The following is a 12,449-nucleotide window of genomic DNA, read 5'->3' as shown; positions in this document are numbered from 1 at the left end:
GAATTCAAATCCCACCGACTGATGAAAAGTCTCGCTAATCATGCTTTTAGGTGATGCAACAGACACACTTTGCTCAAACTACACCGAAACGATCCAATGGAGACGTGCAGCAGCTACAAGCTGTTTCCTACTCAGGACTGGAATTCACCATATAGTGGCGACGTCATTCGATACATTGAAGCAACCTCTGGCGACGCGTCCACATAAAACGGTTACATTTGGTCTTTCTGGACTGTCTCCAAACGCCCAGCGCGCATTTCTCCTCCACTTGTCGCGTGAAATGACAGCTGTTTTTGCACCCACTCTACTATGAGTAACGACAGCACGCATACAAACAGTGGGGGCGCGCGCACGGTGCGCGAGACACAAACACAGAATGGAGACAAAAACGGCGAGCGTGTAACACACATAACTGCGTCTCACCTGTTTTGAGTCGTTTGAGTCTCTCGGCTGCAGCACCACCGCGCTGTTTCGTAGTAAATACGGCGGACGAGCTTTAAACCAGCGTGTAGAAGTTGTTTACAAAGTTTCACCGTGAATTCCGACACTCTGATTGGTCTGAGTAAAGTTTAGTCAACGCCCCAAACCTCGGTCACCGGGCCGAGTGTCAAACTTGTTTCCCGGACTCGCTGCATTCATGTAACACAGGCAAGGAGGCGAACGAGAACACTACGCTGTAAACGTGAAGTTTAATATGAAACGTGGAGGCGATCGCAGCAGATTGCCCACTTATATTTGCTTTAATTTCAGTTCAGTTGTATTTACACAGCGCCAAATCACAACAACAGTCGCCACAATGTGCTTTATATTGTAAGGTAGACCTACAATAATAGATACAGAGAAACACCCAGCAATCATACGACCCCCTATGAGCACTTTGGCGACAGCGGGAAAGAAAAACTCCCTTTTAACAGGAAGAAACCTCCAGCAGAACCAGGCTCACAAATATGAACATACACACTTCAGTTCTTTAAGCCGTTGATATTGACGACCCCTGTGTGGTATTAAATGTCCGTATTTATTATGAATATTTATTTATTTATTTTAATTATGGTAGTTTTTATTTTAATGGAGAGAGACAGAATATCAAAAATCCAGAAAAAAATTACATGACAGTTATACATTTATTTGCATGAGTGAAATACTGTAATACTGTGCTCAGAATCAGTATCTTCCATTCCAACCTTCATTTCAGCCACCATGGGCAACACCAAAGAGCTGTCAAAGGAGGTCAGACTTGCACAAGGCTGGAATGGGCTACAAAGCCATCGGAAAGAAGCTCGGTGACAAGGTGACAACTACTGGTGCCTTTACTACTTTGTTGCAAGAAATATAAATGACCCATCAGTCACTCTCAGTCTGGAGCTCCTTTCATTTCTTGCTGCATGAAGCTATGATGATCATGAGAATAGTGGTGGATTAGCCCAAAACTTCATGGAGGAGCTTGCTATTGATCTGCAGGCAGCTGGGACTGCAGTCACCAAAAACACCATTGATAACACACTGCGCTGTAATGGCAGCCCCGAGGCCCATCTGCTCTAAAAGGCACATGTACCGGCCCGTCTTAAGTTTAGAAATGAGCATCTAATCATTCAAAGCATGACTGGGACAAAGTGCTGTGGTCACATGAAAACAAAATCAAGCTCTATCTGCCATGTTTGGAGGAAGAGGAAGGCTGTACATGGCCAAATGACACCATCTCCAGAGTATGGAGGTGGAAACAGGAAAAGGGTGCAGGATAGCTTCATGGCATTGAGGGGATCATGGACCGGGTCATGTACCGTAGACTCTTAGATAAGTTATTTACATTACAGCCTCACAAGTGATTTATTACATGTGTGATGCACCTAAAATCCCAAAATAAGTAGTTGCAGGGGGCAGCATTTAGAAGCACTGCTTTAGTGTTACTGCCCTAAGAAAAGTAGACAAAAGTGGAAACGTTGCCCCGAGGCAATGAACCAAAAATGTTATTTTAGTAAATAAATGAAATGAATGATTTTACAAACAAATACACTTCGGATACATTTCACATGTTCATGCATATGCCTGTATATTTTTTAAAATATAGATTTTCCACTTAAGCAGATTTAAAAATAAAGTTGGCCGTGACTCTGAACTTGATAAGGTGAAGAAAATGGTTGTGTCCCATGCAGATGTGGTTCTGGAAAGAACTGTCCAACCCTTAGGTCAAAGGTCAAACATGCATTTTACTGAATAGCGATCTTCCCTGTGTGTATTTAATTACACATGTTGTTGGTGCTGTTGCTCCAGTGAATAAGGCAAGTTGTTAAAGTGCTTTAATTGCTAAGGTAGAGTAGAAAAGGGCCAGAGAAAGAACCAGTCCATTCACAATTTACCAGCCATATATGGGCAAATAAAATATCTAAGGAACAGTGCAATAAGCAGACACGCTGTGTGTTCCCTGAAGGCAACAGCATTCTACAGAGGGTTAAAAAGTGCTTGTTCATTCAAACAGAGAAATAAAAATAAGAATATCGTGGCAACATTTCTGTTATTTTCATGGTTCGAACCTTATGGCACTGCCATCAACGTCCTGCTGTTTGTGCACCAACCGTGTATCACAAACAAATATTTCATTAGCTTACAAGATGCTCAGCGCAGCCACAGTAATAAGAGAACTGCGTCATCTTAGGTTCCAGTTGTGCAATTTACTAGAATTTCTTTTGAAATGATCAGTAAAACTGATAAAATTGTCTGTCATCTAAAAAAGTTTGCGCTGTTGGAAGTAAACTGTTTATCACGACAACATTTTTCTGCTAGGATAAAATCACGAAGCGATGATTTTAAAGTACACAAAATACATATTTTGTATTACTAAACTGAATATTTTGACCACTAAACTAAACTAAACTAAACTAAACTAAACTAAACTATCGCTTCTATTCCTTCATTATCTTCACCATATATTACTTTCACAGACTGGTTGAATGTGCTGAATCCTGAGGCAGTAAATCCATAGATGAGCTTGAGTCCCACGACAATAACCTTTGCATATGAAATATTATGACCATTAAAAAAAATGACATTCTGCAAAATGTGTGCTTTTCCTTGACTGCTGTTTTGCTGGCAGTTAGAGCCCAGAGCCTACATTCATGCCTCAACATTTTATAATTAACATGCATGTCTTTGGACTTCAGGAGAAACCCTGAGCATCTAAACGTACACAGGGCGTGTACATGCTAACGCCATGCAGAAGCTTCTGCTTTGGACACAGAACCTTCTTCCTGTAGGCGACCATGCTAACCACTGCACCGCACTCTTGGCTGGTTTCAAAGGCCAAAGCTTTCAATTTTTGAAAGCCTTTATGTTGTGCTTGTATTCACAGGTAACCAGATAAAACCTATTTAACAACCTCGTCAAGCTAAAGCAGGAGGAAGTCCATACAGATACACAGTGCATAGTGTCAGTTCAGTTCAGGTGCTTTTAGTGATCACACAAACATCCCAGCAGCAGATGAGCAGGTAATATAGTAAATGCTATACAGCACTAGCTCACAGACACACAGAGGGATCTTTGCACAACAATTCTCACCTCACTCGAACCTGATGAACTTGATCTCATTCGACAGCGTGTCACCATCACTACATCACATGTGAAGCTGTGGTGTGAAAAACCTTATCTGTGTGCCTGCCCACTCATCGCACGGATGGAGACTTAATGAGAACATTCATAAACATTAGAATTGCTACAGATAAATAAATTCCTCTGATCATACTGATCCTGGACGCACGAGGCGACTTTTACACGCTGCTGGAAAAATATCAAAGACAAAACAACAAAATGCGATCTTGGTCAGCAACTGTGTTAACAAGAGAAGGAACGAATGAATACAAAAACTGCTAATCACATTCAGTGAGGCTTAATCCTCCTGCCAATATGAACATCAGCTTATAGCGAGTTACGTGATCGATCGCCTCTTTAGTTTATGACTTCTTATCTGCTCATACAGCCAGCAGAATGCAAATGTTTATTAAATCAGCGAGCCCTTTTAGTTTTGAACAAACATTAAGAAAATGGTTTATGTTTTCCATTACTGATCCTCATGGGCGTATGACATCAACGCTGCGATAACAATGTAATGAGAATTTATGTGCATACGTCGAGTCTTTGAACGTGGCTGCACAGACTTATCGAGCTCAGGACGCCCACCGCTCTCCGTTTGTTTCAGTGTATTTCTCGAACCTCACAGAAGGCTCTGATTAATGAATATGAATTTCTACCTTGGTGGGCTCGCATAATAAGTGTGTTACAGACGAAGCATGGCCCGGCTTTGATAAGACGAAGTAATATTCTTGAAGATAAGCGCGAGTGAAGAAAAAGGCAATTCTTTACAGACGTCATATTCCTCATTTTAACTGGAAAATACAGAAATATGCCAAACAAGGGAAGTGTTGTGTTTAAAATCACATATAAAGCTTTTCATGACATTTCACACACGCATCCTCACATACCTCATACAATTTTTTGTCACAGTTTAGGAGCATTAAATATTTTATTCTAAATGCTGATTACAGGAAATAAGATCATTTATGGAAATGAATACTTTGGCTCGTGATCATTTCTGATATAACAGTTCTGCAGATGAAATGCTGCTGAAATGATATGTTTCATGGCTATATCCTGCTGTTCTGCTGATGTGTGTTCAGAAATGAAGGTCGGAGTTTGACGAGTCTGACGAGAGCGCGCAGATGTCATCGGCAAAATGACGAACCAGCAAAAGCAAACGCAAAGAATAAATACGCTGTAAATATACGCTGAACTAGTGAGGACAGGTTTTACTAATCAAAATCTATATCCTTTTCAAATGTGCTTTATTGTTGTTCAGCAGAGGCCGTGGTGATTGTGGACAATTTCATCATGTACCAGCTCCGCAGGGCTTAATCCCACCTAGAGAGGTGGTTGCAAGATGGCAAGCACATTCTTTGATTGCACTGTTTTCAGGGCCATTCAGCTCCTCTGGGTGAAGCACAAAGTGAAGCAGGTGGACAGCAGCATGGTGTCCTGGATTACAGGCTATTTAATTGACAGAAAGTGCTGTTTGGCCTCCTCCAGAGCATTGTGGTGGAAATGCTGCAGAATAAAAAGGAGTCTCACAGGGAATCGCACATTTCAGCTTTCATTTTCACTCTCCACACAGTAGGCTTCAGATTCACTTCAAGCCAGTGTCATCTCCAGAGTTTCTTTTGATGACTCTTTTGTTGTAAGATGTGCCATACAGGGGAAAAAAAGTAAATCCTGCATGAAATGAAAATTGGAACTAGCGCTGGACACACATCGGGACAATGGGCACGTTGAATCCACTCCTCCTTCAGTTACAAAGTGTTTGCAGGAGTTGGTACTAATAATAGTGCAGCATTTCAAAGCTTCATGACATCAAAATAATAATTAAAAAGTAAATGTGATCCGGGAGATATCCACTCGCACTCACCTTTGCCTGATATGCTGTTCTGTTGTTTTCTACCAAAACATCTGCTACTGGTAAGGACTGGATTCTGCTTTGGATTCTATTCATTTGAAATTCATTATAGATGATCAGGTTCTACATCAGTGCAGTTCTACAGTATCTCACATGGGAACTATGACAACAGGCTCGCTTGTACTTACCATCTACTTTATAGAACCTGTAGGAACAAGCTGTTGGTGAGAATCCTTGTTGAACAGTGAAAACTGTTGGTCGAGGCCTTTGGAAGCGTTATAATACAGAAGTGCACTGCACTGCAGGCAGGCTACTGATGGAACCAGCTCAGAATGCAGACTGGTGCTGGTTTGCTGAAATACTAAGCAGTGACCCTGACACAGATTGTTTGGGTGGAAGCAAATGTTGTTCCCAAACCTGTATATGTCATTCAGCATTAGTACCTTCTGACTGCTGATTGTTGAATTATTGTTAAATTGTCCAACTACTTGCCCATGCAAATAATTGAATAATTTATCTCATTAGTTGTAAGATGTCCAGCTGACTTGTTCTGTTAGATTAAACAACTTTTCAAGAGTTTTGTCCCTCTGCTAACCTTATTTTTTAGGTTGCTGACATCACATTCACAGCGAGCAGTGGATCCTCATTTTATTGACACTTTACACACAGTACTGTACCATCTCAAGCTTTTTGGATCCACAATCATGTATTCTCTGAAATTAGCAATTTATGTTTACTGTATTTTCCACACTATAAGGCACATTTAAAATCCTTTAATCTTCTCAAAAATCGGCAGTGCGCCTTCTGTATGAATTCTGGTTGTGCTTACTGACCTCAAACCGATTTTATGTGCTACAACAATCTGTCAAACAATGTTTTAGTTTGTGGAGATACAGAAATTATTTTATTGCTGCCATATAACCTGCATCATTATAACTGCATTAATAATATTCTTTACATCATTATTCCATTTAATAATATTTCTCACAGTATTGATACTGTATTACAGTTGTTTATTGAAGATGTCCATTTGAGGATCCTTCCATGTTAACTTTTATTACAAGTATGGTCAGAAGTATTTTATACACATTGCATATCTGAGCTTATTTTGAGTTGATGTTCGGTTCATTGAGGGTCTTAAGCTTCACTGGCGTGACTGTCCAGGTGATACATGCTGAGGGAAACTAGAACATAGAAGGATAACTGCAATGCATGCTTACAGTACATATAATACATATAATCTAGGAATAGGCCTGAGCAGAGGCCCAAATGTTTCCAGCTTCTTGTTGCAAACCTGTTGCATTTTATTCTACTTGGTAACAGATGACTGGAGGCGATAACCAGCCCTCAGACGCTCTGAGGGCTTAAGATTATTAGCTTGTATGGAAGGTGTTATCAAAATGAGAAGTTCTATGTCTGTTTATAGCTATTAAAGATGTACAAGATGTACAACTAACTGTGACTAATGTCTGGAACCTATTTTAATCTGTCATTGACGCCATGGGGGGGCGTGTACCCCACTGCTTCATAAGTGTCCACAACATGTATTTTGGTCAGAAGACATATGTTGATGTTTTCTCCGAGCTGTTAATAAACTCAACGGCTGATTGCACTTTTTTGGGGCCTCCGTGGTTTGTGACACTGCTCTACATTGATTGATTTCGCGACAAGTCCGACTTTGCTAAGCTACGAAGCCGCAGCGCTTGATGGATTGTTAGAACATTACGGCTAGTCAGGAGCCTCGCGGAGTAATCTGGGTCCTAAACTCCCCCGGTTCAGGTCCCAAAGTCAAACGAAGAGTTAAAAACTGTCTAATTTCTTTCATCTTTAATAAAATGATCAGCGTTGCTGCTTTACCAGGTGTAACAATTAAGTTTAACATCCAGGCATCCATGAAAACAGAATTTATTACAATTAACGGAGTTAGAAGTTAGCAGGAAGTTAGCTCGCTAGCTTCCACCTAAACATGATAGCTGTGTCCCAAAACGTCGGCTGCATCCTTCGGAGGACCCGGCCTTCGCGGTCTACGTGGGCCGGGTCCTTCGAAGGCCGAGAAGGCCGGAAGTGCGAGGCTGTGAAATGGGACGGTCTAGCCTACAGATTTGCGTCACCGCAGTCTCAGTGGAGTTTAATAAACTCAGCCGTCTGCTTCTTGCTACTAAAATATAATAGGACACTGGTGTAAATTCTCGACCATCTCACACTTCTCTTTAATCAGCTTTCTGTTTGATGTTTATTCAGCTGTGTGAAAATCCCAGAGGAACCCAAGCGAGCGATTAATAAAGTTTTATTTAATCTAATAACTTTAACCTCAGCCAAACCGATTTACTCAGGAACAAATAAAACACCAGAAAAATCCAAACAATAACATTTTTAAGTTATCCGAGTGACTCATATATCATGTTTAACCTGAGTAGCGAAAGACGGCGGGGGTCTGAAACCGAGTTCACAGCTCTCCCCGGCTCCAGTGAGCCCTCTAGCTATCGAGCGGGTGGGTAACAGACGTCTCCGAAAACGTCGGAGCACTTTTGCAAATATGCGATGTCTTGATAAACCGAGCAGATATTTGAAGTTTACACAGCTGAAAATATGTTTAAAGTTTATTTTGTGACCCAGAAAGAGTAATAAGAGTAATATTACAACTAAGTAGCTGCTGCCATTGTTGGAAACTGGAATTGGCTGGGCCGCACTATGAATTCTGGGATATGGTGGGCCATGAAGGATACACCCGACCCATCCTTCAAATCTCGGGAAAAGGAGGACGCATAAGTCAGCTGGATTCAGAGGAGTCGCTGTGATGTAATCGGTCTACAAATGCGGCCTCAGGAGGATGCAGCCCATGAATAAGGACACCCCCAGTATTTACGGTCATATCCGCACGCACATGGGGAGTTGTTTTTTCTGTAGCCTATCCCATGTAATGCTGGGTACTTATTCATTTAATAAAAACATTATATACTTATTGATTCTAAGTATAAGTATTATAGATCCAGACATTAATTTAAGAGACTACCGATCCCATTAAGTGTACGTTTTGGGACACAGCTGATATAGCATGTTCTGACTGAGAGATTTCTGAAAAATTCAAACGTACAGCTCTGCTATCACGTCCAACATAAATGAAGACAGGAAACTAAACAGCAGTGGCGTTTGTAGGGTTACTGAAGTTGGGCTAGCTGCTATATAGTGATGTGCTACGTGATCGCTAGCGACACAGCTATGTTAGCATAACATAAACACAGTGAAGCTGGAGGATGAACGCTAACTTTTTCCCACTTGATAAAAGCTAACGTGAGGGTTCCTGATGGTTCGAGACAAATGCAATCGCATGGCAGGATGCTGTACACGGACCAAACTTCAGTCAGGAGAACAACTGAGATAATCTATCCACAATACGAGGTTAGTCATTAATATACTGCAACAACATGGGAATAGAGCAGCTGCAGAGGATTCAGCATTAATGTATCTTTACTTTACTTTATTTATACAGCACATTTAATAACAACAAAATGTTGGCCAAAACGCTACAAAAAAAAAAAATCAATGGTATGGAAGTGGAGGAAGCAAGAAGAATGAGTTCAGTAAAGTTTGACTTATCTGTTTTGTTTCGCTTAATGCGCCTTATGGTCCGAAAAATAAGGTGTATGATTTATAGATGGATTTAGATGAACAATGAATGGAACAGATTTTCCTATAAGAGTCAGATGAGGTTTTTGTGGAAAAAAAAGGTGGATTTTTGTTAATTAAAAATCAAAAAACATTTAATAACATTAAAAAATGTCTGCACAATAAATGTTCGTGCACAGGCCCCAGAACTACTCTGAATCTTAGAATTATGCACGTTCATCTGTGTTTTGCAACTACAGCCAACCAAATCTCTCAACCAGCTGTCTAATACGTGCATGCAGGTAAGTGTTTTAGTTTCATTGGAAGATATGAGAATTGAAATAAGCTGTTTTTTCACTGACATACATAATAGTATTGAAAATTAATTAAAAATAGGAGAATGCATGAAAAGGGATGATTGCTTAATTAAGCCCCACAGTTTTGATCTTTGGCTCTGACGATTCTAAGTGGATGCAGCAGTTTTTGTGAGTTTGCTTAATTATGATGCGTAATCCTCAACCCTCCTGAGGGTTCGACTGCACCACAGCAGCAATTAAATCAAAGAACTGAGAATGAGGAAATCCTTCCTTTCAGACGAAAACAAACAAAAACAACAGAAACAACAAAAACAAACAAAAACAAAAAAACACTGCCACCAAAAAAGAGCATATTTTATTATCGTGGTACGGGACATTTTTAAATTATTGGCAGATTTCAGACAGATGAACAGGTTTGGAGGGAATGAAACAGAACACTGTGCCTCTTATTTTTGTATACCTTCCTCGTGGTTGTACACATTTCTCCTGTCTGCCATTTATAATTTATTCCAACACATATTGGTGTAGGGCAACCACAATTTTTTTGTACATGTACAATGACAATAAAGGCCTATTCTATTCTATTCTATTCTATTCTATTCTAATCGATGAGCAGTCCTTAGACTATCAGGTGTGAGGGCTCTTTAATACGTGCGTTCATATTTTTTCTGTGAGGAAAAGCATTAAAATACACCATCAATCATAAATACAATAAAAGAGAGGTTGTGGAGGTAAGCATCAACGACACAGAGCTCTCAGTTCTCACTCCTTCTTTATTCGTCTCCAACATCAACTGCGCATATCGCGCCACAAAACACAGGAACACACTTCCTCTACACTGGGTGTGAGTGGAGCCCTCTAGTGGTCCACCACACATGCCCCCCCCCGAACACCCAGCAGAACTAGTCCAGGACCCGGGGCTTAAGCAAACGGCCGGAGCGGCTGAACTGGGGGGGTGGGGAACTGACAGAGGGCAACCCAGCCCGGGAGCGAGGCTGGCACTGGCGGTCAGAAAAAGCTGAAGACGACTCGGACTCCGTTGATTTCGGGTCGCTCCTGGGGGAAAAAACAGAATCCATCAGCCCGGTGGCAGGTGGGCGGCCGCAGCGAGGGGCCTGGGCCGGGACCACCTGATCCTCTTGCATAACATGTGCAGGCTTAAGTCTGTCAACAGAGACAACTTCCTGCCGACCGCCAAAGTCCAAAACGAAATGTTTGTTGCCTGGTTTAAGAACCCTGTATGGCCCGTCATATGGTGGACGCAGCGGAGTCCTATGGGCATCGTGCCTGACGAAAACGAAACGAGCAGAGTCCAATGAACTCGGAACAAAGGTGTCAGGCAGGCAGTGGTGCACAGGACCAGGAACAGGAAATGAGTTTCTTGGGGGGCGAAAAGGCAACAAAGAGGTATCGAAACATGGGGGAGGGCTCTCAGGTAAGAATTCCCCGGGGACCCGGAGAGGCTGGCCGAGGACCAGTTCAGCCGGGGAAACCCCGAGGTCTTCTTTAACCGCGCTACGCAAACCCAGCAAAACCCACGGAAGACGTTCGACCCAGTCGCCACTTGTCAAGGAAGCACGGAGCGCGGCCTTAAGTGACCGGTGAAACCGTTCGCACATCCCATTAGCTTGCGGGTGGTATGCTGTGGTGCGGTGGACCTTGACTCCCAGGCCGTCAGCCATAGCAGACCAAAGCTCGGAAACAAACTGGGGGCCCCTGTCCGAGGTAATGTCAGCAGGGGGGCCGAAACGTGAAACCCACGTTGACAAAAATGCCCTGGCCACCGTCGCCGCTGTCGTGGACGCCAGGGGTACCGCCTCCGGCCACCTGGTTGTGCAGTCCACCACAGTCAAAAGGTGCGTGAAACCCTATGACTGTGGCAAGGGACCAACCAGGTCCACATGAACGTGATCGAAACGCCTACCCGGGACACGGAAAGGCTCGAGGTGTGCCTGTGTGTGCCGGTGGATTTTCGAGCGTTGGCATGGGATACAAACCGCCGCCCATTCTTTCACTGTCTTGCGAAGGCCCGGCCAAACAAACCTGGCGCTGACCAGCTTGACCGAGGCCCGGTCGCCGGGATGAGAGAGGGCATGCACCGAGTCAAAAACACGACGACGCCACGAAAGGGGAACCACCGGGCGGGGGCGGCCGGTGGAAACGTCGCAAAGAAGGCGCGGACCGCCGTCCCACACCGGGGTGTCCTCCAGCACGAGGCCCGTTTTTGTTGACTGAAGGGCAAGGACGTCCGGGTCAGCACGTTGCTCGGCGGCCATGGCAGCGTAGTCGATGCCGACATACACCGGAGAAACCAATACACGTGAGAGACAGTCAGCGACGTGATTGGACTTACCAGCCACATGCTGAATGTCTGTGGTAAACTCAGAAATGGCCGCCAACTGGCGCTGCTGGCGTGCGCTCCATGGGTCAGAGACCTTGGACATCGCAAACGTCAAAGGTTTGTGGTCAACGTACGCAGCAAAGTTGCGACCCTCGAGGAAAAAACGAAAATGCCGTGTTGCGAGGTGCAGGGCCAGCAACTCCCTGTCAAAAACACTGTACTTGCGTTCAGCATCCCGGAGCGTACGACTGAAAAAGGCGAGCGGTTGCCAGAGACCTGAAACCCGCTGTTCCAACACTCCGCCCACTGCCACGTCCGAGGCGTCGGTGGTCAACGCGATCTCCGCCGACGGAAGCGGGTGGGCCAGCAGGGCGGCGTCAGCCAGCGCAGACTTGGCTGCGGAAAACGCACGGACGCGTTCAGGCAGCCAGTCAACCGGATCTTTGGCTGTTTTACCTTTTAAGGCAGCATAGAGTGGCTGTAGCAGGTGGGCAGCTCTGGGGAGAAAGCGGTTGTAAAAATTTATCATCCCCAAGAACTCCTGCAACGCTTTAACCGACGTGGGACGCGGGAAAGCCGAAACGGCCTGGACCCTGTCGGGCAACGGAACCACACCTTCAGCGGAAATGCGGTGCCCGAGGAAATCCAGAACAGGCAACCCAAACTGGCACTTGGAAGGGTTGATGATCAGGCCGTGCGCTTCCAAACGCTGGAAAACCTGGCGCAGATGGGACTCGTGCTGGCTCGC

The 12,449-nt window shown here is 43.9% G+C and overlaps 1 long non-coding RNA gene across 2 annotated transcripts in view; it reads right to left on the bottom strand.

The window, feature by feature from the left end:
* Nucleotides 1-582, bottom strand: part of LOC309710518 — a 116,226-nt gene extending 115,644 nt beyond the window's left edge. The window contains exon 1 of one of the 2 annotated variants that reach the window (XR_014277730.1): nt 424-582. This is a non-coding gene — a long non-coding RNA (uncharacterized lncRNA). The remainder of the gene's footprint in view (nt 1-423) is intronic. The other variant, XR_014277731.1, reaches the window with a different exon arrangement.
* Nucleotides 583-12,449: the final 11,867 nt, after the last annotated feature.

This window comes from Aulonocara stuartgranti (genome assembly GCF_965226115.1).
Source record: "Aulonocara stuartgranti genome assembly, chromosome: 7".
Classification (NCBI taxonomy): domain Eukaryota; kingdom Metazoa; phylum Chordata; class Actinopteri; order Cichliformes; family Cichlidae; genus Aulonocara; species Aulonocara stuartgranti.
This window is presented reverse-complemented; position numbering and strand designations above follow the sequence as displayed.